A 21117-nucleotide genomic window follows, 5' to 3' on the forward strand; every position below is an offset into this window, starting at 1 on the left:
ACTGGGCAAGTAAAAAATACCAATCCTAATCCTGAACTTTTACCTTTGCTGGTCTTAAAGTTTGATGTGACTAAGTGAAAAAATTAACTATGGGATTCCGACAGTGTTCCTAATAGTTTTATCACTTAATTGTTAAGTTACTGGAAGGAACTACATTTCTACAAATCTTAAGTAAAAAAACAAAACAAAAAAACCTTGAATTTAAAGCAGAGAGGATTCGTTTGAGGGAAGGGAAGGAAATGGGTATTTCTTTTTTTTTTTTTTTTTAAGATTTTATTTATTTATTTGAGAGAGAGAGAATGAGAGAGAGCACATGAGAGGGGGGAGGGTCAGAGGGAGAAGCAGACTCCCTGCCGAGCAGGGAGCCTGATGTGGGACTCGATCCAGGGACTCCAGGATCATGACCTGAGCCGAAGGCAGTCATTTAACTGAGCCACCCAGGCGCCCCGAAATGGGTATTTCTGATTCAGAATTTTGAAAGAAAATGAAGCAGCAGGGAAGGCGAAATATCGACAGGAAGTCAGATTTCACGGGGCACATGTGAGTGGTGAAGCTAGGAGCTGGGGGTGGAGCGAAGTAGGAAGGACTAGCTGAGGGCGGGATCCCTAACAGCACCTAAGACAAGAAGGGCCTTGTTCAGCCCGCAGCAGCAAAGAACACGTTCTCTGCCTCGGTGTGTCGGTGACCATAGTAACAGTAGGGGCCGACTCGCGCGCGCGCGCGCTCGCGCGCGCTCCCTCTCCAAGCATGCGCAGTGCAGAGAGAGCGGGGCAGCATCTTCAACGATGTTTCCCTTTTTTCTTCAGTCGGAAAACTACAACTCCCAAGAGACCACTCGGCGTCGCGTCACCGCCTCCCGCTGTGGCCCTGCCCGGTCCCCTCCCTCCTGCCCCGCCCTCCTCCTAGTCCCCTCCCCTCCCTCCGAGTGTGTGTCAGTGACCCAGAGGCGGTGTGAGCCTGAGGGACCGTCGGGGGGCGCCGCCGCGGCCGCCGCCTCCACCAGCAGCATCAGCCGCGCCGCGCGTTCGGATTTGCCTCGAGCCCTCCGGGAGCGCACCACAAAGCGGGCCCCGCGTCTTTCCCTCCGTCCCCGGCTCCTCAGCATTCGGCTCCAAGGCCAACTTCCCTCGCGGGGCTTGGCCGGCTGGCGAGGAAGGCGGCGGCAGAACGCTGGGCTCTCTGCTCGCGCTCCTCGCGTACGCACACTTCACCCCCTCGCTCCGGATCTCGGGGCCGTGCTGGGATTGCGGCCACCAGCAATTGTCCGGTGAGTGTGGCCGCGGCGCGCCGCGGGAGGGATGGTGACGGGGCTGGCGAAGGGTGCGGGCAAGGCGGGCGCACAACTTCCTCGGCGGCTGCCCGGGGCGACCGGCCGGCTCTCCCTGCCCGCCTGCGCGCCCCCGCTCTAGAGGCGGCCGGGAGCGGAGTTTGCGGCGCCGACATCCCGCGCCCTCGCAGGAGGAAGAGCCTTTGTCAGGAGCCGGCCCGACGCTCCCTCCCCCTCCGCCCGGGAGTCCGGCGCGCGGCGGCCAACTCCGAGCCCCGCGCCCCGCGCCCCGCGCCCGGCCGCATGCTGCGGGAGGGGAGCTCCGCGGGGGCGGGGAGGAAGAGAGAAATGAAAGAGAAACAAAGGGGGCGGTGGGCTTTTCTTTTGTTTGTGCGAATCTGCTAACTTATTTCTCCTTCCTTATATAACGCAGACTTCCAAGTTAGTCATTTCTTTTTATTGTTGTGATTATTGTCATGTTCTCTGCGTGTCTCTCGCATTTCCTTTCATCTCTGGATCTCAGAGCGTTTAAAAACACTAATTAATTACACCTCTGGGGTCCCTGCGAAACAAGTTAATACGCCCGTTTTCCTAAGTGGGTAAACTGAGGTCCGGAAGAGCTCTCTAATTGATGGATACTCTTGATCTTCCGCCGCGCCTAGTGTCTGAGGACCTGAAAGCATTTATGAGTAAGAACTCGTTCTCCAATGCCCCGTGGAAAAGTTAAAGATGCTCATTTTAGTTACAGGTTAACTGAAGTCTAAAAGAAGTCTGGGTAATTGTTAGGTAGTTCAAACAATAATTCTTCTTGCATAGTATTTGAATCTTAAAACCTCAAGGACTCTTGAAAAATACTTCGAGTGTGGAAAATGCTGTAAATCATAAACTCACCTCACCATCTACTTTTAATTTTGTACACTCGGGTCTCTTATGAGGCAAGATGGGGAGCGGGAGGGCAGAGATTTTTTTTTTTAATGTAGATTTGACAGATATTAATCACTACACACAAGGAAATGTGTCTTGGTTTTAACAGCATCAACAACCTTCCCATCGTGTAGTCATCAAACAGTATGTTAACAAATAATTGAGGGAGCATTTTATCCATAAGGTGCTGATTGTGCCATGGACTGAAGCTTTAAGTTTGAAAAGGTCATCTGTTTGTTTTGGTTCAAAGGCTGTGTACTTTTCCTCCTCTGCAAAATGTTATTTTGTTTTTGTAGCAGCTGATCTTTTGTTTCAGAACTGGCTTTGTCTTTTTCTACATTGAATATGTATTATAATAGAAGAGGGATGTAAGATGCTGGGTTTTTTGTTTTTGTTTTGTTTGTTTTGCACTGTAGTGTGAATTTAAATTTTTCAATTGTGGAGAAGGTTCAGTCTCTTCATTTCTTCTGTTTCAGTTTATGATGTTTCCTTTAAAACAGGAAATGTTTTCTCAGAGTGATCAGATTTACATCTCTCAAAACATTGTCCTCATTGTACAAATATATCATATGAATTCCTTTTGTTTTTTATTCACACCAACAACCTTTTCTGGAGGAAAATGCTTAACTCTGAGGACAAGCTTATTTATTTTGGTAGTTGAACCAAACTGGAGGGTACCAAAAATTTAAATCAAGCATCATTTCTAGTAGTTATTTCCTGAGGTGAATGATGATCAGAACTATAGTAACAGTGAGTACTTTCACTTATCCTAATTACTCTTGAATTTAACTTTGTGTAATATAGTTGCCCCCAGATTTTAGATTCTGGTCGTTCCGTCAGAAAAGGAAAGTGAGACATTTGCTATTTTCATATTTCTCTCCAATCCTCTAACCTGTCCCCTTCCTGTTTAAAGAGGTCTTGAGTTTAAAACAAACAATTGGAAATAGAACAGTTAAGTGTATGGAAAGTTGCATGTAGTGAAGTGGTTTTAATGCCCCATCTAATAAATTTACACCTTTTAAAGAGAATACTGTCACCTAGGTTTTCATTAATGTGTTAGAGGTGCTATAATGCAATAATGATAGTATTTATTGACTTAAAAAAAAAAGCTAGACATTGTGTCTTAGTGACAGATTTGGGGTGAAGGGGGAGAAGCTGTGCTTTCCTTAAAATTGTCATTTCAGTGACCTTGCAGTTAGTTGGTTATGTTGAACTTTTTCTGTAGCTTTTACAAACCAGATTTGCCAGAGGCATTTGTACTTTAAGGAAGCTACTGACACAACATCTTTGCTCAATCACTGGAGTCCAAAGGCGGAAGTTAGTGTTGACTGGCAAAGGCTTGCACTGCAGTGTCCTGGTATCTTTGGGAACCCTTAAAGAAATGACTGAAAAGCACAGGTCAGGGAATGGAGTCTGGTACCGCTGAATGCTAATCAGGCAAGTTTCAAAGGGAAGCCTCCGTAGGTTGCTATTTGACTTTGTTTCAGCTTCTTTTCAGGTTGTCATAATGTCACATATTATTCAGAATCCTGTGATTCAAAATATGCCTTATGGTAGTTGTCCAGTGGGTCAGATGATAAGGACTATACTATAGTAATCCTGCTTTGTGAACAACTGTTTGCAGACAAACTTCTGGGGCTGATGAAGATTTTAAGCCCAGACTTAGAGTTGAAAACTATCTTTCTAACATTCTCACACACATACATTTTACCATTGCACATCAGTATAGACCTACCCTAGTATTTATTAAATCAGAAAGATTCATATGGATTATTTTATTACATATATTTTAACTGTACAGTATATAATATATTAAAATTTCAAAATGACAGGTATATGATGGTACTAAGATAGTTCCAGGAGTTTCTTTGGAAAAATCATGTTATTCCAAAAGTTACATTTATGTCATTTAATTAAAAAGAATGAAACAAATTTAAGAGCCCGTGGAAAGAAGGAAGAAGAAAAACAACAGAAAGAAGGAAACCTGATGAAGATGTTTTCAAAGAGTATAATATAAAAGATTCCTGGCAACATTATATAAGGGACAAAATTCTAGCTGAAATCTATAAACAGTGAATTCCACTTAGCACTTTCTGTTTATAGATTTCTAGCCATCTTTTCCAGATTCCCTCTAAATATATTACACAGGAAAAGTAAACAGAAGTCATTCTTTCAAGGGATTTGGGTTGTTGGAGATTGTTTTTACACATGTGGTAAGGGGGAGGGTGGGCTATTATTGTTTTTCTTTAAGTTTGACCTCTGCCAGGGAAGGCCACACTAATGTGTGGGAATCTAAAAACAAGAAATATTGGTCACTGAAACCACTAGATATAATTCCAAGTTATGCCACTAGCTTTTTCTTACATTATCTTGAAAGACCACTTTTAATTTTCCTTTCAAAGGTTGAAAATAATTGCCTAACATATTACACTTAGTAGGTCCTACATAATTTCTGTTGTTGTTGCTAAATTAATTTGCAGGTAATAAAGAAGCAGCAATGATTGTTTGAGGGAATATCAGGGAATTTGTGATTTTTTTTATCCTTTTTAAATAGAAATAAGTAATCGAAACATATGAATATCTGATTGGAGCCTTTCAATTAGCATAGCTTCCTTCAGAAATAAACTTAGAGGAAAAGAGCTTCGTCAGGTAATTTAAGAGAAATGAATTGTAAATGAGTCTAAGAAAATGTGATTATTTTTTCAGAATGTGTAGACGATGTTTTAGATTTTTTTCTTTGCTGCAGTAAACTCTGTTTCAAAGAACTAGAATTCTATATAATACTCCTTGTATTACTTCTGTAAGACTTATATAAACCTCAAAATACCATTTACAGAAAAATAGAATGTGTTGCTGTTGCCTATAAATGGGAAAATCCGGACATTTGTCATTCCCATTAATCTTGACCATTCATGGGGTTAAAAAAAAAAAAAATCTAAATTCAATACACTTGTAATTTACTTCCTTTTCAAAGAATTTATTACTGATTTTTGTTTTATAATGGACCCTTGGGATGTTGCTAATTCTAAAAATACATAATACCCCTAGTTTCCCACCATCTTCTGCAGTTTCTTTTCCTATCATTTTTTGGCTACAATTTGCTTTCTCCCCTAAGTTGTCTAAAATAAGCTAAGAAATATTTACACATACTTGACAAGAAATACAGTTATTAATTATGTTAAACTTCAGCTAAATTTCGTTGTACAGGGTGCGTTGAATTTGTTTTGGAGATAGAAGTACACTTACTTTGAAACGGGGGAGGTAAAGCAGGGATAGCAAATAAATTTCACCTTAGGTACCAAACCGGTTTCTTGGTGGTGGCTCCCTGCACCATATTTAGAAAACTGGGAGTGCTGTGATTAGCAATTTCTGCTATTGGGTGGGCAATGGACTTTTGACATGAACGCCAAATATTCATTCATTCAGTATTTATTGGATGTCTTTTGTGTGTCAGGCACTGGTCTAGATGCTGATACCACTCACACAGACTACAAGTAAAACCTCTGCCTTATGGTGTTTACATTCTAAACCAAGACACAGGCAATAAAATAAATAAGTAAAATATTTCATGTTTTAAGGATAAATGATCTCATTTCTTTTTTTTAAAGATTTTATTTATTTATTTGAGAGAGTGAGCGAGAGACCATGAAGGGCGGGGGTGGAGGGAGAAGGAGAAGCAGACTCCCTGCTGAGCATGGAGCCCTGATGCGGGGCTCCATCCCAGGACCCCGGGATCATGACCTGAGCCGGAGGCAGATGCTTAACCGGCTGAGCCACCCAGGTGCCCAAATGATCTCATTTCTTCAAGAAGTAAATAACAAGAAATAAGAAAGGGAGAGGAAGCTCTAAGATTAAAAGAGACTTCAGAGGCATATCCACCAAATGCAGTGTATGGACCTTTGATCCTGCTTTGAGCAAACTAACTGTAAAAAGATGTTTATGAAAAAATGGGGAAATTTAGAGATGAGATATTTGATTAAAAGGAATTGTTAGTTTTTGTAGGTGTGATAATGTATTACGGGATTTAAACAAGAGTCCTTTTAGAGATCTAATGTATTTATGAATTAAAATATCGTATCTGGATTATTGCTCTAAAATAATTTGGAGGGGAGAGGAGCATAGATGAACCAAGATTGTCCATATATTGAAAGTTGTTGAAGGTCGGGGCGCCTGGGTGGCTCAGTCGTTAAGCATCTGCCTTCGGCTTGGGTCATGATCCCAGGGTCCTGGGATCGAGCCCCACATTGGGCTTCCTGCTCCGCGGGGAACCTTCTTCTCCCTCTCCCACTCCCCCTGCTTGTGTTCCCTCTCTCTCTGTGTCTCTCTCTGTCAAATAAATGAATAAAATCTTTAAAAAGAAAGTTGTTGAAGGTAGATGATGGATACCTGAGATTTTTCATATTCTCTCTACTTTTGTGTATGTTTGAAAATTTCTGTAATGAACAGTTTTATACACACACAGGAGAAAATAAAGCAGAGAAGGGGGAAAAGGGACAGGTGGGATGTGATAGGAGGAAGTTGCAGAACAGACCTCATTGAGAAGGTGATAGAAATTTGAGTAAAGACCCGAAGGAGGTGAGGGAGTAAACCTTGCAGATAATCCTTGGGCAGGACACAGGCAAAGAGAACAGCAAGTATGATGGCCCTGAGGTAGAGAATCTTGACTAGAATGCAAGAAACTACAAGAAGACCAGTGTGACTGGGTTAGAGTGAGAAAGTAGCAGGTGATTGGGTAAGAAAGGTAAAGGGAGGTGCAAGGGCCTGGTTGGTTATCCATCCTTGCTTTAAAGTAAGGACATTTATTTTATACACTTAACTAAAATAAGTCTACTTTAGTCACCCTGAAAGCTATACACTTATTTCAAGAATATTAGCATTACTCAAAATATTTTTGGAACTACCTTTTTTTGGTAATTGCCTTCTAAGACAGTTTAGGAGCCACACATGAAAATAGCTCAGTACTTTATATTTGTTCCTTGTTTTTAAGGAAAAAGGGGGTATTAGCCACATGATATCTCATTTCATTTATCAGATATGACTCAAAGGATTTTGGACAGAAAGAAAATAGGAAATAACTTCAGGCTGTTTCTAAAATTCACATTCACTCTGAGAAGGCAATTACTATTTCTAAAAATCAAATCTACCCATAGACTGAAAAGGAGTTTTAATAAATGTTGTGGACAATTGTAGCATCATTTAGAATAAGGATCTAACCTCTGAGAGTGACTAATATGGAAGAGACTATTAAACTCACTGAGATATTTAAGTTTTGTCTGATGCATTAAAACACATACACATATACACACAAGACTGTGCACACTTCTTAATAATTAAGTACTCAAAACAATCATTGCAGATAAGTTTCCGTGTTAGGTATTCAAGACTGAAGAGATGGCATTTATAATGTAATGAAGTTGTATAACTTTCTTGTTGCTATGGCATATACTTGGGGAATTGAAAGACTAGCACACGTTTAGTGTTAAGAGACTAATCTGGCTCTTAAGTCTTATATTCATGCTTCAGTTCTCAGATTAGTAGTTGCTTCCGGAACATGATGATTTGCCATAATAAAGAACTGCGTTTAAATATTTTATTATTACAGAAAAATTGATCTCATCCTCCAAATGTTTGAAAGACCCCCTCAAAAAAACCCTCCATAAATATGGATTTTTAAAATCATCTATTCATAGGACAATATACATGTGGAGATTACTAGTTTTGAATGATTGTACACTAAAAGATTTAAAATGACAAATGATTTTCATTTTTTGTAGGGATAAGTTTTCCAACCTGAGAAACTAAACTTATTTCAATGATTTTTACTTTGTTGATAACATTGAATTTAAAAAACCATTTTTTCTAGTTAATTATGCATAATAGGGGGGCACAATGTTTTCTTTTGTATTTTTAATCAATAATATGTAGGATTTAATGGGATTAAGTAGAATTTGTGAACTTTTATTATATAATAAATTGCAGGGGCACCTGGCTGGCTCAATCAGTAGAGCATGCACTCCTGATCTCAGGGTTGTGAGTTTGAACCCCATGATGGGTATAGAGATTACTTTAAAAAAATAAAATCTTAAAAAAAATAACAACATGAGTTGTATAAAGTGACTAAAAATGTAAGTATGTAACAGTATAAGGAATACTTGAACAAAGCTCCCTATTTTAAACATTTTTCAGAAAAATCTTTAATTTCTTTAATTCAATCAGAGTTTTTGGTCCTTTTAGTGTGTATATATGCATACGTGTATATATAGATAGATAGAACCTTTCTTCATATACTGTATATACTATCAGGATTTAGATGCTAGGCGGGATTATTTAACGTATTTTAAACACTAGCCTACTGGCATGGAACACAGAGCCCATGTTTAATTCTTAGGCTTTCCATTAACTCTGAAGGTCTTTACAAGCTATCTTTGATTCATCTGTAAAATACAATAAAAAGAATAATAGTTTTTCATGAAAGACTTTGAAATTCTATGATGGGACCATTGTGATGTGTGGCTCATTTTAGAAATTGCTTTCAGTCTCTTGATTTGGTAGTAGGATTATGAATCTCTTTTTCATTTCCATTTTTGTGGAATAAATAAATAACTTATGGTGGAGGAGGAAGAGAAAGAGGGGGAGGGGAAGAGAAGGAAGGAAAGAAAAAAATTGGCTGTCACAAAATAGTAAACATGTCCATAGATAATTCTTGTAACTTGGATCTACTTAAGTGTCCATGACTTAATGAGCTCTAAGACTCAAATTTATAAATTAAGTAGAGAATAGTAATAATAATACAGCTTCCATTTCAAGAAAAAAAAGTTGCTTTGCGAAAGGGACATCTTAAATTTCATGTTGGCTTAAACTTTGTGACCATGATAAAGCTGTACTTATTTTGGGAAGTAATAACAATAATGAATTGATAATAATGTTAATAATGATGGTGATGATAATTAACAGTAATGAAGAATTATTTGAAAATTCACTCTGTTGGGGCACCTGAGTGGCTCAGTTGGTTAAGCATCCCACTCTTGATTTTTTCTCAGGTCATGAGTTGAGTCAAGCTCTGTGCTCAGTGGGGAGTCTGCTTCTCTCTCGCTCTCTCCCTCTCCCTCTCTCCGTCTCTTCCTCCCTTCTCCCTCCCTCCCTCTGTCCCTATCCACCTGCTCTCTAGTGCATGTCCACTTGCACTCTCTCTCTCTCTCTCTCTCAAATAAATAAACCTTTTTCAAAAAAAGAAAATTCACTCTATTACTTAAACTCTGTAGATTTTTGCAGCATCAGATTCCAGGATGTTCTTTTCAACTTGTGATTTGCAAGATATTAGTATTCCACATCTCTGCAGCTCTCACTTCATCTCTCTCTTACTTTCATCTCTTCCTCACTTTTTCACTGGTTCTGTTTATCTTCCTTTGCTTGCTTTAGTGCCCATTGCTCTTCCACCATGTTTTCTACGTGTCTGCCATTTATTTTACTTACAAAGTGGGCTTGGAATGAATGTGAAGGGTCTTAAAGAAGTCACAGGTAGATGACAAATATAACACTTGTCCTATTTGTGTCTTACCTACTTAGCTTCTTTTTATCTTTTCTTGCCCCCCTTTTTTGGTGTGTGTTCTAGTGGAGAGATAGTATATCCCATCAGCTAGGCACTAAGAGATAACTGGGTGACCCAGAGGATATGTACAGTCATGTACTTTTTGAACTGAATAATGTAGGGAGTAGTAATAAACTCATTAAATTGAAAGCCTCATGAGTTCTGCATCCATCCAGAACTATACCTAAACTAGCAAAATTTGGTAGAATTAACAGCCTAGTAGAATTTCAAAGGCCATTTTCAGCTCTTGGTGTATGTTGTCTTTTCCAAAAACATCATTCAGGGACTTCATCATTACTGTAGTAATAAATGGCCTTGAAAAAAACTGTGTCTGGACTTCTGATAAGGTGCTTTTTGACAGTTAAGAGGAAAGGATAGAAAGATCAGTAATATGGTAAAGAAGTTTATAACTTCTCCATCCTTTCATGGAATAAATTATAAGGTGATTGGCCCTGATTTTTTGCCACTTAGATGCTTGTTGTAGTGTTCAACATATCAGTTGGTTTAATCCTTAGAAGGCATCATAAAGTTTAATTTTATTTTTTAACAATAGGTTAAAACAATTGGAGGTGCTTTGTTGGTTCCTCAAAACCTTAGTGTTGCATTCCTGGTTCTTGGCAGATAATATCCACAGTACTTCATGTTCCTCTGGGTCTATGCCAGATTTAATGAACTGCATGTACTGGAAGCACTAAAAGCTGATTTTCTTTAATTTAGACTACAGATAACATAATAGATTTTTCTCTGAATTGTTTCTCACTACTATTCTTTAAATTTAACAAAGGACCAAAACATCCAAATTCCAAAACTAGTTAAGTTTATCTTTCATGAGAAAATGCGTTAAATGTGCGTTTGTTTCATAAGGTAGTGGTTGCTTCTAATTAGAAACCACAGTCATATAGACAAACTTCATGTATCTGAAAGCTTTTTAAATTTACTTACTGCTTTACTGTAATTTTCATTTAAATTGGGATGATTCAGCCTCTGAACTAAGTCCTATCGGTTCACCAAAGGAGCAATGAATTTTCATTTAGGTCCTTAAACTGTTCAACCTAGATCATGTCTGTAACTTCAGTGACACCAGACCTTTTTTTTTAAATTCATCACTGATAGTTAACAAAAAGAAAGTCACATTTTGTTAAAACTTGTTGGTTGTGTCTCTTTTAGAAATGGTATACCAGTTTATTTGTATATAGTTCAGCTCATAAAGACCAGTCTTTAAAGGCTTTAGCCCGAACCTGCCTTCTGAAGCTGTCTGTAAAATGGCTTCCAAAAAGGATTTGCTACATTTCAGAACTGAGTAGGTTGTTAATGATTCAATATGCCCCCTTGTTCTCCTCCTACTTCTTAAATTGAAAGCTTCTTCATAGCATCTAGGTGCCCTGAGTCATCCTGGCTAAACTCTATAAAGAATTGTCACATGGAAAAACTCACCATGAAGTAAAATTGTCAGAAAACAATCTGAGTCAGACATCATTCACTGATCACAGTGATACAACCTAGAGGTTGTGGGCTTCATTTAAATCTTTGAATGTACTTAAAATGTAAGTCTTTGTTATAGGACTTATAAATTATGAGGACTTGTTTATTCCCAGTTAAATTTTAATTGGCTTGATTTTTGCTATTACATGAAAAGGATTTTCTATTTTTTATTGAATAAATGTATCAGAGAGGAAAAGCAGGAGGATTCTGGATATAAACCAGTATATCAGGAGTCAAGAGACCTAGAGTTCTGGTCCATTTATTTGGTGTGTGACTCATATATTTCATTTAACCTCTCTAGGCCTTAGTTTCCTTATCTTTACAAGGTTAGCAACTCTATGGTAGCCCTCTTTGGAACCAACCCATGGCAGATATACCTAATAGCTGACCCCAAATCATCTCATACTCCCTTTTTGGTACTACACTGTCAGCAACTAGATAGTTGGCATTCTAGATGAAATCTGTCACCTCAACGTTATAAGGTCTCTTCTAACTCCATGATTCCATGATTTTAAATGACTTGCCAATAGAAAGTCTTTTCCTTAGTCTTTACTGTTTTTTCACATTGAACGATCAGAGTTGAAACTTTGTGAATTAAGAATTCTTTGTAGTCAGAGATAGCATGTTTGTGTTTCATGTAATACTGTAGACTCAATGTTTGTATCTCCCCAAAATTCACATGTTGAAACCTAATCCCTAATATGATGGTATTTGGAGGTAGGACTTTGGGACAGGATCAGGTCATGAGGGCACAGCCTTCAAGAATGAGATTAGTGATCTTATAAAAGAACTCAGATATCCCTCACTCCTTCTGTCAATGTGAGGACACAGTAAAAAGATGACCATCTATGAACCAGGAAGCGGGCCCTCCCCAGACACCTAATCTGCTAGTTTTGATCTTGGATTTCCCAGTCTCCGGTACTGTGAGGAATAAATCTCTTGTTGTTTATAAGCCATCCATTCTGTGGTATTCTGTTAGAACAGCCCAAATGGGCTAAGATATATTGTGAGGTTAAAAACATATATTGAAGGGGGCACCTGGGTGGCTCAGTTGGTTAAGTGTCTGACTCTTGGTTTCGGCTCAGGTCATGATCTCAGGGTCCTGAGATCTAGCCCCAAGTCAGCTCGGCAGTCAGCAGTCTGCTTCTTTCCCTTCTTTCCCTTTGCCCCTCCCACTGCTCTCGCTCTCCCTCCCCCTTCCTCTAAAATAAATAAATAAATCTTAAAAAAAACAAAAACAAATACTGGAGAAAATTCATGGGAACACTTAAAATTACAAATGAAGTGGAAACATTCACAATGGTTAGTGATGACTTGTTTTAAACTCATTTCAACTCCTAAATGTTTCAATGGCAAAACTTCAGGTTAGTGAAGTTCAAAGTGATGTGTCTGTTTGAAGGGCACATGAAGCAGAATGAATACTAGCCTGAGAGGCAAAAGGCCTGACTTCTAGCTCTGCAAACTTATTTTTTAACCTGGTTAGTGTCTTCATCTATGTAATGGTATCAGACCATTGCTTCTCAGACATTAATGTATTATGCAAATTATCTGGGGGTCATATTAAAATGCATTTTGTGGTTCCATAAGTCTGGATGAGCCTTGAGATTCTACATTTTTAACAAGCTCCCAAATGTGTTGCTGCTGTATACCATGGAACATAGTTTATAAAACTATTATGATGGTTTGATGTTCTTCTGGCTGGGTCTTTAAATCTTAACTCTTCCGACTCCTTCACATGAAATTTTATTAAACTTGTTTTTGAAGCCTCATTTCTCTAGGTTCATTCCCTATTTTCTCAGTCTGATAGCTCCTTTAGTTTTGCTGTTTTTCCCTTCCCAGAACCAACTTCATAGGGTCATTCAAGTTAGAAGTAAGGTAGTGTACAAAAAGAGGCTTTGCTATAAAGAAAACTGGATTTATTTTTTTTTAAAGATTTTAGTTATTTATTTATTTGACAGAGAGACAGCAAGAGAGGGAACACAAGCAGGGGGAGTGGGAGAGGGAGAAGCAGGCTCCTCGCTGAGCAGGGAGCCCGACTCGGGGCTCGATCCCAGGACCCTGGGATCATGACCTGAGCCGAAGGCAGACACTTAACGACTGAGCCACCCAGGCACCCCTAGAAAACTGGATTTAAATCCTGCCACCGATTAACAGCTCTGCTGCCTTGGGCAGTTGACTTAGTTTACTTAACCTCTCAAAGCTTTGAATACCTTCTTAATAGGGTTGTTGAAAGGAATAGAAATAATATATAAAGCCCTCAGCACAATGTCAAGCATAATGTAGGTGATCAAAAATTGGAAGCTGTTTTTATTCCTCCTGGCATCTTGATTTGTAGAGGTGGAAGAAGAGAGGAAAAGATCTGTTCCCCATCCCAGGACCTCTCTCCTGTGTGCCACATTTAAATTTTCAGCTGCCCGACAGACCTACTAATCCAAATTCTTCAAATTTACCATTGTCAAGAAGATCTCTTCATTCTTCTTTCAGTATCTGTTCTGCCTCCTTCAATCCTGATGGAAGTTAACGGTTTCACTCTATACATGCCCAAGCCAGGAATTTGTCAGTTCTGCCTTGGTTTCTCAAGTACTGCTTTTCTCTATCCTCATTTCCACATTCCCCTTTGCCTGGGCTCTTTATCCTTTCACCTGGGCTCTTTTTATCTGATCTTGTTGGTTCTAGTCTCCTCATGTTTTTCACATCCTCCTTCTCCTCACACATCCTCCATAGTGCTTTCAAAGTTATTTTCCTAAAAAAAAATTTTTTTTTCTTACAACCAGTATTTCTTAAAGGCTTACTATGTAGAAGGCACCGTGCAGGCATTGAGTATATGGTGAGAGAACAGAATGAGACAGTTCCTAATGAAAATCACAGACTAGGAAGGGCAGTAGATATTAAAAACAAGTAAATATACAAGTAAATACGGAACAGGGTGCTGAGAGAGAATAATAGGAGGGGACCTGTGTTATACTGTATATTGGATGGTCAGAGAACACTTTCTAAGGAATTAACATTTAAGCTGCTATCTCAAGAATGAGGAGCCAGCTAGGCAAAGAGCAGGGAATATTGCTCCAGGCTGAGGGTACAGCATGAGCAAAGATGCTGAGTATGTTTTAAAAGTGAAATGGTGGGACATGGTGGTAGACAGAATATAGAAAATGAGGGAGAAGGAGTTATTAAGGACGTCCAGATTTCCAGTGTGAGCAATTACTGGGTTAATAGTGGTGCCATTTACTGAAATAGATTAGGGATAGGATAGGTTAGAGCAGGGGGTAGGATCATGACTCTAGTTTGTCAGGTTTGAGAGTCTGAAAAAAATAAATATAGTAATGTCAGTCCATTCTCGTTCTGCAGTTAAACATTTGACTCTTGGTTTCGGCTCAGGTTGTGATCTCAGGGTGGTGAGATCAAGCCCCGTGCTGGGGTGGAGTCTGCCTAAGACTCTTTCTCCCCTTCTCCCTCCGCCTGGCCCCTCCCTCCGCCCCCAGTTTGTGTATGTGTGTGCATGCACTCCCTCTCTCTCAAATAAATAAATAAATCTTAAAAATAAAAAAATCTCCAAATTCTATCTTGGCTTATAAAGTCCTTAAATTGTTGACTCTCATCTGTCTCTAGCTTATCTCTCACTTCCCTTCATTACTATGCATAAGTCATAATGAAATTTTCATTGTTCTCAAAACAGTTTTGAACCTTTGCATATGTTATTGCATAGAATAAACATCTCTGGCTGAGGCCTTTTTATCCTTCAAAGCCCATCTTGAATTTTATTCTTCTATAGAATTTTCTCCAACTTCTCCATGTTTAGGTTAGGGTCTCGGGCTTTTTTACTTTTTATTGTCATTTGGTTAACATTTGGTTAATACCTCTGTTATAGGGGCTCCTGGGTGGCTCAGATGGTTAAGCGTCTGCCTTCGGCTCAGGTCATGATCCCAGGGACCTGGGATCGAGCCCCACATTGGGCTCCTGGCTCAGCGAGGAGCCTGCTTCTCCCTCTCCCTCTGCCTCTCTCCCTGCTCATGCTTTCTCTCTCTCTCTCTCTATCTATCTCTGTGTCTCAAATGAATAAATAAAATCTTTAAAAAAAAAATACCTCTGTTATAGCACTGATCACATTGTATTAGAATTTCTCTTTTGACACATCTGGACACATTTCACTAAACCGTGAGCTATGTGGATCCAGAGATCTAAGCTTATTGTTTTTGTGTTCCTGGGATCTAGTGCATAGGAGCTGCTCAAAATGAATGAGTGGATATGTATCTTATACAAAGCAGTCTGACCCTACCCCCTCAATTGGGATGAGTATTCTTTGCTTCCATGGGGCCCAGATACTACTTTTACCATATTACATTGACATTAAATTGTTTTACATACATTTCTTAAGGACAAGAACTGAGTCTTGGTTTTCCTTATTTATCCCAATACTGTGCTTAATGTGCAATCAGGAAAATTGCAGTAGACTATAGTGTCATTGCAGAATATCTCACCAATATAGCCTTCCTTGGATGGGCATTATGGGGGCTGGAGGTGGGAAGAAGGCAGACCCAATATAATTATCAACATATCTCAAATGTTTGCTTGCTGTTCTTGATAAAAAGATACATAAGTGTGTTTAAAATAAAATGAAATCCCATTATTCCTTTGAAATGGCTATGGAGATCACTTACTATCTCCATATTGTTAAATTCAATGATACTTTTTTCATTTATTTATCTTACTTGACCTCTCAGCAACATTTGACATTGCTGACTACTTCCTACTTTTTGAAGCATTCTTCTTCGCTGCCAGGATGCCATACACCATAGACCAGCACTTTGATGCTGTTGCTTTTTAAAATCTCTTTTAGGAGTTGCTCCTGTTCTTTCAGATTCCTAAATTTTTGAACTTAATCTTAGGCTTTTTTCTCATACTCTGTACTCATTCCCCAGGTAATTTCATTTGTATGTTGAAGATTTCCAGGCTTATATTTCCAGCCCAAGCTCCAGACCTGTATATATAATTGCTTCTAATGCTCCATGGATGTCTCAAAGGCACCTCAGATTCCCATGCTTAAAGTCAAACTTATGGGAGCCTCCTGGCTATAAAAGTTGTTGAAGAGTGATTTATTACCCTTCATAAAAATTAATTTCCAGGGTTGTCTTTCTCCCCACCAAATTCTCTTTAGCAAAAAATAGTTTCTATACTAAAATAATTATTTGACAGTATAAATATCCAAGTAAATAGAAATTGGCTATCAAAAGAACCATAACAATAAATCTTAATTGAACTACTACTATGTGCTAAACACTTGGGTCTAATTCTCAAAACAACCCTTTGAGGTGGGTAATATTATATTGTTGAAAGGTAAATAGATTGTAGTGTTTATAAGTACTGACTCTTAACCAAGACTTCTCAGGTTAGCTGTATGACCTCTGGTAATTTACTGATCTGGACCTCAGTTTCCTCATGGATAAAACAGAGAAGATATTATTTATCTCCCAAGAACATAATTAGGAGTTAAAGAACTAATATGTAAAGGTCTTTCAAAAATACCTGGCACCTATTAGGATAAGCACTGCATACATGTTAATATTATTACTTATTATCTTAGCCTTGAGGAGATTGAGCCTCAGTAGGGTTGGTCCAAGACTTACAGCTTTTAAATGACAGTGCCAGAGTCAACATAGACAGTATGACTCCAGAACTCCCTTAACCACTCTATTTTATTTCATCTCAACTAATAATAATGTATCTCATCCTCTTGCACACAAGACTCTGTATTAATGATCTCATTGTGATCATAGGAGTATTATAATTCACTCTAGTACTCATACCTGGTGTTTAAAATGTAAAAGATCTAAAATATGCAGTTAAAAGCTTACTTGAATATGTTACGAGAAACGCAAGGATATACATCTTAATTCCATTTTATTCCACATGCATTGTTTTTCTCTTTTTCTTGTTAGCAGTTAAGTCACCAAAATCCCTAGAAAGTGGGAGTACTAATTTTATATATCACTCTAAAGTGTCTTTAGTTGTTGTGAATTACTTATTCTTTTAAATCTTCTTTTGCTAAATATTTTCAGAATGACTTGGAAGTCAATAGCATGTCATATTCACATAGTATGCTTAAAATCAGTAATTTTTATGGTTATGATTAACTATTACCTCTTTTGAAATCATGTAGTTATTTGCCTATTTTTAAAAGTCATAGACATTTCAATTTCCCAAGAAGTTTTCCTATTAATTTTTTCAGCTGCTTTTGGAATAGGAACTTTGATTTCAATATTTTGAGGTCTTTGTATTAGATTCTGTATGTAGTTGAATCTGCTCAATTGTGTAAGTTTTAGTCCCTGACTCTCATTTAGGCCTTTAGTAAAAAAAGTACATCTGGTTACAGTTTCTATAGATGATTTACTCCCCCACTTCCCGGTTGCTTATTATTTCTTTTTTCCATTGTTGGTTTTTTATTCTTATTTTTTTTTGGCAAAAAAAGAAATTCCTTTGTTTTAAGACAATATAAAGGCAGAAGATAAAAGTCTTCTATAGCCTTTAAACTTAGCCAGGAGGGGATCTTGAGAAGGAGAGTGGACTATGAAAAACAAGAATCATTTATGAAGAAGAGTCTGTTTTACCATGTTTTTGGAACTGAATTCTGTGGCCTAGCGTATTTACTGTTGGGGAAACAAACTCTATTATGATAGAAAACTCCACTCAAACTGGCTTAAGAGGGGAAAAGTTTTATTGGTTTGTGTAAACTGGACCCGGATAGGTGTGGCTTCAGGACTGGCTCCACCCAAGGCTTTAATAATGTTAAGACTCAATTTCTGTGCTTTTCCTGGCACTACTTCCTCCCTGTTGGCTTTATTCTCCAGCCTGATCTGAGTAGAAGATAACTTTAATCCCTTCAGCCCCTAAATCCCTGCAGGGTCATCTGTATCTGGAAAGAGTGACCATCTTTTTCCTAGAAGCCCTAGCAGAAGTCTCACTGCATCTTATTGGCTCAGACTGGCCCCCTCTGTGGCCACAGGAATGTGAAGTTTGGATTGTCTAGGAGTGAGCCATATGCCCAGCCATCGAGTTTGAGGGCATAGTCAACTCCACCAGATATACATAAACTGTAATTTCCAAAAAGGAAATGAGGATGCCATTATATTACAGGAAGGGTGAATGTGTGCTGGGCAACAGAAAATAGATGTCCTCTTGTATCTTTTCCATTTTAAGAGTTAGGTCTCAACTAAAGAAGACCAGCTTGTTTTTTTTTTTCATTTAGTATTCAGTGCTAATTTGGAATTTGTATGACTTCCCTTCAAATTACTGTTTTAGGACTTTTCAACTTTGAAGAGCTTTGAGAATATCAAAATTTTAAAATTTGATGCTACTTTAATAAATTCCATACTATTAATTTTCCTATTAGCTATAGTAATCACATTTGCTGATAACTAGTTCTTAATGATATACAACAGTGTCTTTATGGATTCACATGTTTTTCTAGGTTAATACTTCTTTAATGCCTTAAGCAGACTGGGCTTTTAGACCAAGAAGTTCATAAAGAACCATGAAATCTAAGGTTCTCTGCTAGACACTCAGGGCCTTGGGGAGAGGAGGAGCAGTAAGGGGTGATGAGGAACACTAAAAAGGCTTTATGTATTCATTACTGTAACTGATTTTAGTCTGAAAATGGAAACTCAGTTATTACTGAAAAGGCAAATAAGTACCTATTGTACTTTTATTCTTTTTAACATCAAATTGTGAAATGAAGTGGAAAATTATATTTACATTTCAGTCTCTAATATAATCATTTAGATAGCTCCTTTCATTTCTTTTTTTTTTTTTTAAGCTTTTATTTATTTTGTCAGAGAGAGAGAGAACGCACAAGCAGGGGGACCAGCAGTCAGAGGGAGAAGCAGGCTCCCCTCTGAGCAGGGAGCCTGATGTGGGACTCATCCTAGGATCTTGGGATCATGACCTGAGCTGAAGGCAGACGCTTAACCGACTAAGCCGCCCAGGTGTCCCACTTCTTCCATTTTTTACATTACATTCATATATATGTGAATGAGTACAAATATCCCATTAAGGCTTTACCATCCTATAGTATTTAGGAAACTTTAGGTTTTTTTCTTTTAGATTTCTTTTTTTTTTTTTTAAGATTTTGTTTATTTTAGAGAGAGAGAGAGAGCAGGGGGAGGGGCAGAGAGAATCCCAAGCGGACTCCACACTGAGCACAGAGCCTGACTCAGGGACTGATCCCAGGACCCTGAGATCATGACCTGAGACGAAGTCAAGAGTTGGACGCTCAACTACCTGAGCCACCCAGATGCCCCAAAATTTCTTGACACCATAGAAATACTTATGCTTTACTCACCAAATTAAAATGAAGACTTTAGGGGTGCCTGGGTGGCTCAGTTGGTTAAGTGTCTGTCTGCCTTTGGCTTGGGTCATGATCCCAGGGTCCTGGGATGGAGTCCCACATGGGGCTCCCAGCTCAGCTGGGAGCCTGCTTCTCCCCTCCCCCCTGGTCGTGCACTCTCTCTCAAATAAATACAATCTTAAAAAATAAATAAAATGAAGACTTCATGAAATCTGACTTAAACATATATTTAACATTTTCTTTTCTTTTATTATTAAGTTCTGCAAAATGAGAAAATTTTTTCAGCTTTATAGATGTTTTCAGCTTTAATAGGAGATGGTACAAGATCCATACCTACTGTAATGCAAAGCTGGATATAAGGATAAGTGTTTAGGAGATAAGGAAAGACTTCCTCATTGGCAAACACATATCATATGGGTCTTGAAACATTACAGGTAAATAGTGATAACATTAAAACAACTATTATTTACTGAGCATTTATTATATTCAGTTTCACTTTTTTGTCAAAAATATGTGATATATCATTTTTAAATCTGGAGAAAAGTTGGAAGAATTTGCATTGTGGTGGATCCTAAAGACATATGGTTTAAAACTTAAAAACCAAAAGTAATAGAGCTTATTGGGACACATCATATGAGAAGCTTTCTATTTCAGCCACCACAATAACTCTTTGTAGTATAAATGAAAGTTGAAAATCATTTCTAACAAAAATTACATTGTTTCTCAAGAGGTGATCAATGATTTGAATAAAAAATAGTACATACATTGCCTTAGAAGATTCTAGATTAATGTTCTAACATTAGTCATTAAAGAAATTCCTGTGATTATATATGGATCAGCAGTATTAGCAATTGTAGTCTGTACTCTCTACATCTTCTAGAATCAACAACATATTAATTTGCTTGGTTTTTATATATGTATTAATGTGTTTTACAAATGTAAGATCATTTAAAGTGGACTTTCCAAAATACAGCGTGACTTTAAATGAGTGGTCTTGGAAAATTTATAAATACTCTCAATGTTTACTGAAGAACATTTTCATAACCACAAAGAAGAGAATAATATATTTCATAGGTTATTAAGAAGTTAAGCCTTTTTTTTGAAGTGCTAAGAGGAGTAATTAGACAAAACCTATTCAAATATTATTTTAATTGCAGTTTGAGTTACATAAAAAAGAGCCCAAATTAGTTTAAACAAATAAGATTTGAATCTGTGGTATTCTGAGCCTAGTATTTTTTCATTGAATGTCAAGGGTATGTTAAAGTTCCCACATTTATGTTTCTCTACAAAAGATTGTTCTGACAGTAAGTTTAAGTCATTTTCACAATTTATTGCTGTCTAAAAATTTCCCTTGACTTCACATTTTGTTCTGAATGTCTTGGTTTCTTTCCTCCACCTACACAATGTAGAAGGCAAGTGAAGCAGGAGTTACAAAGTAACACAGTAAATTTAAGAACCCTGGCTTTTTTCCAAAACAAAATAAACCTTTATTATAAGAATGCTTTTTATTGATAC

General features: G+C 38.0%; 1 protein-coding gene across 1 annotated transcript in view; it reads left to right on the plus strand.

Moving 5' to 3' along the window:
* The first annotated feature begins 937 nt into the window (after positions 1 to 937).
* Positions 938 to 21117, plus strand: part of PELI1 (pellino E3 ubiquitin protein ligase 1) — a 57676-nt gene continuing 37496 nt past the window's right edge. The window contains exon 1 of the mRNA XM_032410855.1: positions 938 to 1267. The gene's annotated coding sequence lies outside the window, so the exon portion shown is untranslated. The remainder of the gene's footprint in view (positions 1268 to 21117) is intronic.

Source organism: Phoca vitulina, unplaced genomic scaffold (genome assembly GCF_004348235.1).
Source record: "Phoca vitulina isolate PV1807 unplaced genomic scaffold, GSC_HSeal_1.0 scaffold12, whole genome shotgun sequence".
NCBI classification, from domain to species: Eukaryota; Metazoa; Chordata; class Mammalia; order Carnivora; family Phocidae; genus Phoca; species Phoca vitulina.